This window comes from Piliocolobus tephrosceles, chromosome 1 (genome assembly GCF_002776525.5).
Source record: "Piliocolobus tephrosceles isolate RC106 chromosome 1, ASM277652v3, whole genome shotgun sequence".
Taxonomy (NCBI): Eukaryota; Metazoa; Chordata; class Mammalia; order Primates; family Cercopithecidae; genus Piliocolobus; species Piliocolobus tephrosceles.
The window spans coordinates 6,517,732-6,526,504 of NC_045434.1; the positions used below are offsets into that span (position 1 = coordinate 6,517,732).

The window sequence follows — 8,773 nt, forward strand, 5'->3', positions numbered from 1 at the left end:
AATTCAATGACTTCGTCACAGGTATGGTGTTCCAGTTTAGGATGATAAAGAAGTTGCAAGCCGGGGCCGGGCGCGGTGGCTCAAGCCTGTAATCCCAGCACTTTGGGAGGCTGAGACGGGTGGATCACGAGGTCAGGAGATCGAGACCATCCTGGCTAACACGGTGAAACCCCGTCTCTACTAAAAAATACAAAAAACTAGCCGGGCGAGGTGGCGGGCGCCTGTAGTCCCAGCTACTCCGGAGGCTGAGGCAGGAGAATAGCATAAACCCGGGCGGTGGAGCTTGCAGTAAGCTGAGATCCGGCCACTGCACTCCAGCCTGGGCGACAGAGCAAGACTCCGTCTCAAAAAAAAAAAAAAAAAAAAAAAAGAAGTTGCAGATATGGATAAAGGGAATGGTTGTACAACACTGTGAATATACTAGATGCCGCTGAACTGTACATGTAAACATAGTTAAAACGGTAAATTTTACGATATGTATATTCTACCACCAAAAAAGGGCCAGGCTTAGATGTTTACATGTTAGGGGTTTGGAGTGCCTCTAACATTTATAAATTAGAGCCCTGGAGAGGGAACAAAACACCCACATAAGAAAATATGGACTTCATAAATCTCCATGGCACCTTACAAGCCCCACAGCAGGGGCTGTCTGGGAAAGCAAAGGTGGAAAACGTCACAAACTTTAGGTCAGTGTGAGACCTCCCATCCCCTACTCTTGAACCAGATGGAGGAAGGCATGCATGCAGGCTGACCTGCAGAGATGAGATGGGGGCGGGCAGAACAGTCCGCCATGAGCCTAGACCTTAAGTGCTCTCACATGCTCTCAGGCATGTATCAAACCAAAAAAGCAGGCTAGGAGGGTAACACATCCTCCTGTATACGTGGAGCTTTGAAATATCTGAGCTGAGCAAGTGATCCACAAGAGGATAGAATCAGTATTACTTTTACACAGTGACCTGGCTCAAATAATTCCAGGTTGTCATTAACCAGGCGAGCTCCTGTTTCTCTCTGAGGTAGGTAAACTAGAGGGTGTGCAGTGCGAGTTGAGGATAATGGAATAGAAAGAAGCATGGTAGTATTTCTTCTAACTCTGTTATAAATAAAAAGTAAGGCCAGGCGCGGTGGCTCACGCCTGTAATCTCAACACTTTGGGAGGCTGAGGCGGGTGGATGATGAGGTCAGGAGATCAAGACCATCCTGGCTAACATAGTGAAACCCTGTCTTGACTAAAAATACAAAAAATTAGCTGGGCATGGTGGCAGGCGCCTATAGTCCCAGCTACTCGGGAGGCTGAGGCAGGAGAATCACTTGAACCCAGGAGGTGGAGGTTGAAGTGAGCTGAGACCACACTACTGCACTCCAGCCTGGGCAACAAAGTGAGACTCCATCTCGAAAAAAAAGTAAAAGTAAAACATAAATGCCCTTTCTCAGAGCCCAAATGTTAGGTGAATAAAAGGTTTGTCATCTCAGTCATGTGACGTGGACTTTAGCAGAGCAGTACATACATGGTTGCTTATCCTTTCTCTGCATGTTGTACGCTTTTCAATTTTATACAGTATCTGATCCACTCATCTCATCATACTAGCTGCGAATAAGGCTGCTGAATGTCACACCAGGTGCCCACCATGTCTGTGCAGGGCAGAAACGGGACAGCCAAACAGCTGGCAGGGGCCAGCTAGGAAGTACCCAATGCCCATTCCATAGAGCGCTCCATGCTTAAAAGACAAAATAAGCAAATGCCAGGCTTCCTCGCTAGTTATCCTCCCAAATAAAAAAAAAAATTACCCCTCCAGGGAACATGTGCATGTACACACCTAAGTACATGCACACAGCTACATGCAAAAGGGAGAGGCTGGGAAGGAACCAAATCCACCTCTGAACACCAGTTCCTTCTGGGGAAGGGGCAGGTGAAGCCGACTGTCAGCATTACTCACCTTTTCAACTGATGAGCTTGCATCAGTTTTGGCAATTTTTTTTTAAAAAGGCAACTTGTACTCCTTGGGTGATCACACAGGCCCTGCAAGACTGAACCACCACTAACCACCTGCACCACTTCCCATGAGGCCAACTAATGACTCCCTTCAAAGCTCAGCCCTCCCACCCACCTCCCAGTCCTGTCCCATGCAGGGGGCTCCTGGCGTACAGGGGTCCCGGCCAAACCCACCCCACAGATTCCTGGTGAAACCAGCATGTATCCAAGGACCTTTCCCCAACCTGGGCCATGTGCCCACTGGATAAACATACCTGTGCTTACTCCCCTAGGACACTCTCTTTTCTTACAGTTGGAATGGGGGATGGGGAGATTTGATGGTGTCCTCTGCAGGTTGGATGTTAATCTGATGTGGTACTGTTGGAGAAGCTCGCCTGAGTCGGGTACATTCTCAGCCTGTGGTGTGTGCTGCCTCTTCAAGCCACAGAAGTCCCAGAAGGTAAGTGCTACTGCAACCCCCATGTCCTGGTGAGCAGCGGTCAGGTGATCTGCAGCCGGCCAAACAGCTGCTAAGTGGCCACAGGCTGGATCTGTGTCTCACTTGCAGAGGCCCTGCCTGGCTGCTGGGGCTGCCCTAGAGACTCATCCTGCCACCTCCTCCTCTTCCCTCCACAGCTATGCCAGCTTCTACCCATAGCTGCGCTCTGGGTGGGGAACACCTATGGACGCACCAGGGTGCACCTACTCAAAGACTCCAGCGTGCATAAGGGCCCCTGCTCCTTGTTGTTCCTATATCAAGCCCAAGCTTGTGTAAGGCCTTCAGCAAATCCAAGCCTCCCTGAAATCCCTGCTGGGACCAAACTGAGCCCTATGACCCCCACTACACTGGTTAGCTGCCAGTCCCAGTCCCTGCTCCCTCCTGGGCCTGTCTATACAGTTCTGAAGTCCTATAAGAATGCTGAGATCCTAAGCCGACACTCACCCAAGGTGGTAAACAACCAGGGGCCACCAGGGGTAGAGAACACACCCAGACAGGTTCTGCTGCCCGTAGGCTTAGTGTCCTTCCCCCACTACCCGCCATGCTTGCCAGGCTGCCAGGGGGACTCCAGAAACTTGGGAAGCCCGGGCCTGCAGCTGGCATATGAAAAAGAGGCCTGGAAGAACATCATTACCACCCATGAAGCCCCCAGATGGAACCAGGTAATTGGGAAATACATGGGTACCAAGCCTGACCCCCACTCAGACCCAGGTGGGAACTGCAGCAGTGACTTGCCCTCCCTGCCACTCTGGCTGTACCGCTGGAGGGGGGAACATCGGACCCCATGTGAGAGTGGAGACACTAGGTGTGGGCAGAGTCCAGTGGTTACTGCAGGTGAACCTTCCCAACCAGATCCACGCCATGCCATCGCAGGTGGGTGTACGCCTGGGCTGGGCTGGGCAAGGACACCCCTCGGAGGGTGAGAGCCACTGAGGAAGGCGGTCACAGAGGCCCCTTTTCCTGTTCTGAGAACAGGTTGGGGGAGTGCAGGGAAATCTCTCCGACCTCCCAGCTGCTTCCAGGAGCTACTTCAAGATGAGGGAGTCTCCTGCCTGCCTGCTCCCATTTGGCCCAGTGGGCCATTGCAAACGTTCAGAGAACAAAAAGGAGCCTCACCCATTTTCCCTGATGCATCAGAGGCAGGTGGGTATGCCCAGGGGACCTGGGGTGGAACCCATAAGGTCTGCCCATCTCCAGGCTACGCTGGCTTCATCTGTGTGTGATGGGGGTGGGGGGAATTACCAAGAGAACATCACACAGGCCATGGATGAGTTCTGCAAGAGCCAGGTAGGAGAGCACTGTCCTGATGGGGCCCAGCACCCAGCTCACACTCATCTCTTATTTCACAGCTTCCCCAAAGCAGGCCTTGAAGTCCAGGCTCCTTGAGAAGCTTGGGAAGGAGATTTTGCAGGGCTAAAGGGCCTATCCCCAAAGGTGCCACCCTCACCAGTCTCATCCTGACAGTCTTGGATTATTTTTGCCCTGAGGTTTTGGAGCGGGAGGGGACAGGGACACAAGAGACAGTGTGCATTAGCCAACTTTCCAGAGAGCACCAGCCCTCCAGACTGGGGCAGGTCAGACCTCATTGGGCATTCTTCTCCTCACTGGTTGCCATTTGGGGGAAACAGCACTTGTGAGCACCCGCCCATCTCCTCAGGTCCTGCCCAAAACCCCACCTGTGCCTTTGGAGAGCGACTGCCCCGAACACACAGCCCCAGAAACTGCATCTGCAGCCCCCAGGGCTTAATCCCCTTCTACATGGGGTTCAGCTCATGTGAGTCCACAGTGGGCTTGACTCCTGCCCTCCGATCCCTGCCAGATACCCTACGCCCACCTCATTAAGAGAATGAGGCCACACGGACACACCCAGGCCATCATGGTGAGGGGTGCCTGGGGCCCTACTTGCTCACTCTCCATTGCCGGTTCAGGGCCAGCTGCCTGGCCACATTCCTACCCTGGGGTGGGACATTGAGGACATTGTCCACTGGGCTCACTGGCCACTTTTAAAGCTCCAGAAACAGAGGGCCAACTGGTCTCCTGGAAGTTCAGTACATGGGATAAGCCAAGGCTTGCCTTCAGGAACAGGTTTCCTACCACGTAGCTGCCCAAAGCCCAGGGCAGCCTCAAGTTCACGTGAAGCCTTCCTGCCATGTCCACAGCCCATGCTGACCCCTCCTGGAGCCACTGGAATGCTTGTTCCTGGGCATGTGATAAGCCCAAGACAGCTGCAGCCTTGCAGGACCAGTCTGCCCATCTGGCAGGGGCACCCAGAGGGCCAATAGAAAGAAGTAGGTGAAACCAGATGCTGTAAGGATGCTTTATCAGGTAAAATCACATACTATGAAAATGCTTTAAAGTGCAACAGGAGGAGATATAAAGCCACGAAGAAAAAGTACGTAGTGACACATGGCTATCAGAACATACTAAAGAATCCACACCGCTTCCCCCTTTACACAGAAAAGAAGCTTCTAGGCCACCTCCTCCTCAGCAGACTCCTCGAACTCCTCCTCCTCGGCGTGGTGTCCTGGCACTGCTGCTACTCTGCCATAAGATTTTTCGCATTGCTCTCGGTCTCAGTAAATTCTACCTCATCCACGCCCTTGTATGTGTGCCAGTGGAGAAAGGCCTTGCACCTAAACATGACTGTGAACTTCTCCATAATATGCTTGAACAGCTCCCGGATGGCCGTGTTGTTGCTGACACCAGTGGCTGATATTTCTAGCCCCTTGGGTGTGGTGTCACAGGCGGCTGTTTGTACCTTGTGAGGGAGCCGATGAGCACAGTGGCTGGTGTTCTTTTGAAGGCTGAGCATCTGCTCATCTACCTCCTTCATGGACATGCTACCTCTGAAAATGGCAGCCACCGTTAAGTAGCAGCCATGACAGGGGTCACAGGCAGCCATCACATTCTTAGCATCAAACATCTGCTGGATAAGTTCAGCCACCGTTAGGGCCTGGTACTGCCAGCTGCCCCAGTTGGTCGGTGGAGCAAAGCTAGGCATGAAGAAGAGCAGCCAGGGAAATGGGACCATGTTCTTGGCCAGCTTCTGTAGGTCAGCATTCAGCTGGCCTGGGAAGCACAGGCATGTGGTGACCCCACTCATGGTAGCAGATACCAGGTGATTCAAGTCACAATAAGTGGGTGTGGGTAGTTGTAGGGTTCTGGAACAGATATTGTACAGTGCTTTGTTATCAATACAAAAGGTTCCATGTGCATTTTCTATGAGCTGGTGGATTGAGAGGATGGCATTGTAGGGCCCCACCATGTTGTCTGACACCTTGGGCGAGGGCAGGACGCTGACTGTGTTTATGATCCTATCTGGGTACTCTTCCTGCATCTTACCGAGCAGAAAGGAACCCATCCCAGACCCATCCCCCCACCCAGGGAGTGGGCCAGCTGGAAACCCTGCAGGCAGTCCCAGCTCTCAGCTTCCCGCCTCAGTGTCCATCCCCGACTCCACCAGCTGCTCACTTTCTGGATAGTACCCCATGGCCCAGTTGTTCCCGGCCACACTCTGACCTGTAAGACAGTATAGCCAGTCACTCGATGGCCAGGTATACAGTCATCAGTGGTCACTGCCACAATGCAAAAAAGGCCAAGTGTCACGTGTGAGGTGAAAGCACCATTCACCCTACACATGGAGCAGGTGGACCCCCTCCCCCAAAGTTACAGGACAGCAGCCTCCCCTGTTAGAAATTAAGCCAGTAAAACACCAAAAGCAATAGCAACAAAAGCCAAAACTGACAAATGGGATCTCATTAAACTAAAGAGCTACTGCACAGAAGAAACTGTCAGAGTGAGCAGACAACCTACAGAATGGGAGAAGCTTTTTACAATCTATCCATCTGACAAAGGGCTAATATCCAGAATCTACAAAAGAACTTAAGTTTACAAGAAAAAAACAACCCCATCAAAAAGTGGGTAAAGGATATGAACAGATAATTCTCAAGACATTTATGCAGCCAACAAACATGAAAAAATGATCATCGCTGGTCAGAGAAATGCAAATCAAAACCACAGTGAGATACCATCTCACGCCAGTTAGAATGGTGATCATTAAAAAGTCAGGAAACAACAGGTGCTGGAGAGGATGTGGAGAAATAGGAACACTTTACACTGTTGGTGGGACTGTAAATGAGTTCAACCATTGTGAATGACAGTGTGGCAATTCCTCAAGCATCTAGAACCAGAAATACCATTTGACCCAGCAAGCCCATTACTGGGTATATACCCAAAGATTATAAACCATTCTTATAAACACATGCACACGTATGTTAATTGCGGCACTGCTCACAGTAGCAAAGACTTAGAACCAACCCAAATGCCCATCAATGATAGACTGGATAAAGAATGTGACACATATACACCACGGAATACTACGCAGCCATAAAAAAACGATGAGTTCATGTCCTTTGCAGGGACATGAAGCTGGAAACCATGCTCAGCAAACTAACACAAGAACAGAAAACCAAACACTGCATATTCTCACTCATAAGTGGGAGTTGAACAATGAGAACACATGGACACAGGGAGGGAAACATAACGCACAGGGGCCTGTCAGGGAGTGGGGGAAGGGGGAAGAGACAGCATCAGGAGAAATACCAAATGTAGATGACAGGTTTATGAGTGCAGTAAACCACCATGGCACATGTATACCAATGTAACAAACCTGCACGTTCCGCACGTGTATCCCAGAACTTGAAGTATAATAAAAAATAAAAATAAAAAAAGGAGGAAAGAAATTAAGTCAGGAGCCAAACCTGAGACAGCCTAACAACAGACCTCGCTGCAGGTGGCTCCTGCCCATTCCCAAGGAAAGCAGCAGCCACGGCTCCCACTCAGCTCCCTGCAGGGAGATTACATCAGCAGCTCCTCTCCTCCGCAGACACCTGGGCCTGCCTCCCAAAGCCCGTTGAGGAGAGGGAGATTGAGCGACTCAGAGGATAGGAAGGTGTTGAGGGGCCCTGGCTCCACAGTTCCCACAGCCATGACCTTGGGGCACTCCTTGACTTTGAGCTGCCCTGGCTAAGGAGCCACACACCAGTCTTTACCCACAACTCACCGAAAATAAAGTTGTCCAGCCTGAAGATCCGCCTGAAGGGCCCGGAGCGCACAGAGTTCAGGGCGCTCCGCTCCAGATCAACTAGCACAGCGCCAGGCACTTACCTGCCACCTGAGGGGGGCAGAAGGGCATCAGCGAGGGGAGGACCACTGTGCCCAGGAGGGCAGTGGGGGAAGGACTGGGGTCTCACCGCTGGCCTCACACCTTGATACACTACAGCAGCAGGTCCCTGTCCCCGTGGTAGGTGCCAGGGGAGTCGATGGCATGTTCATCAGAGATCACCTCCCAGAACTGCAAGAGACACGAAGGGCCAGACAGGCCAGGGCTGAGTCAGGACAGAGAGCTGGAGGCTCCCCAGTCCCTCTCCCAACCCCTCCCCAGGCCACCGGGTCCCTGGGGGTCCGCCCTGGCCGCCAGGCCAGCCTCCCAGTTCCACCGGGTCCCCGGGTCCGGGGCAGGGAGCCCAGGGGTGGCAATGCAGGGGCGCCGCCCCCGCCACTGCCAGCATCTTCCCCGGCCACCCGGCAGGCCCGCACTGGGCCCTCAAGGACCCCCCACCCCATCCCCGCTCCCGGCGCCAACCTTGACGCCGATTTGCTTCCCGCACTGCCCGGCCTGCGTGAGCACCATCTCCCTCATGGCCAAGGCGGGACTAGGATAGCAGGAGAAACGCGAGGAGGAGGAGCAGACAGACGCGCAATGACAGGGCCTGCGCTCCACCAACGCTGAAATAGCCCCGCGCCCACCTCCGCCAGTCTCAGATTGGGCTCCCAGAATAAGCAACAGCTTTACTTCCACACACCTGTGAATCCCTTGGCGTTTAATGTCTGTTGGAGAGCTCAGGTGACCTTGCCGTGGTCCTTTCCACGCTTGGGAAAGCTGGTCAGCTGGAGAACTTCCTCCCACATCTTTAGTAAGACTAAATCCCTAGCTGAGCTGAAACTGAATTTTCCTCCCCTGTGGGAGGGGAAGCCTCTTGTTTCCATATTCACAGATTGCCTTCTCACCTGTCCTAGACTGAGGACATATTTTGTAATTGATGAATCCTTTCATCTATTAGGAAATCTGTGGTTAGGAAAGGCCTTCCATATGACTCAACAGGACTTATATAAGTTTTCCTTTGGAGCAGTTCAAACCCGCAGTAAGCTATGGGTGTTAGGGATAGTCAGTCCTGTGTCTTAGCTAGAGTCTTCTTTAGAGTATGACCAGTCCTTTCACCTGTTCAGAGGGCTGTGGTCTCTAC

General features: G+C 52.3%; 1 pseudogene; it reads right to left on the reverse strand.

Annotated features, from left to right (window-relative positions):
* Positions 1-4,936: 4,936 nt before the first annotated feature.
* LOC111545315 lies at positions 4,937-8,169 on the reverse strand (annotated as a pseudogene).
* Positions 8,170-8,773: the final 604 nt, after the last annotated feature.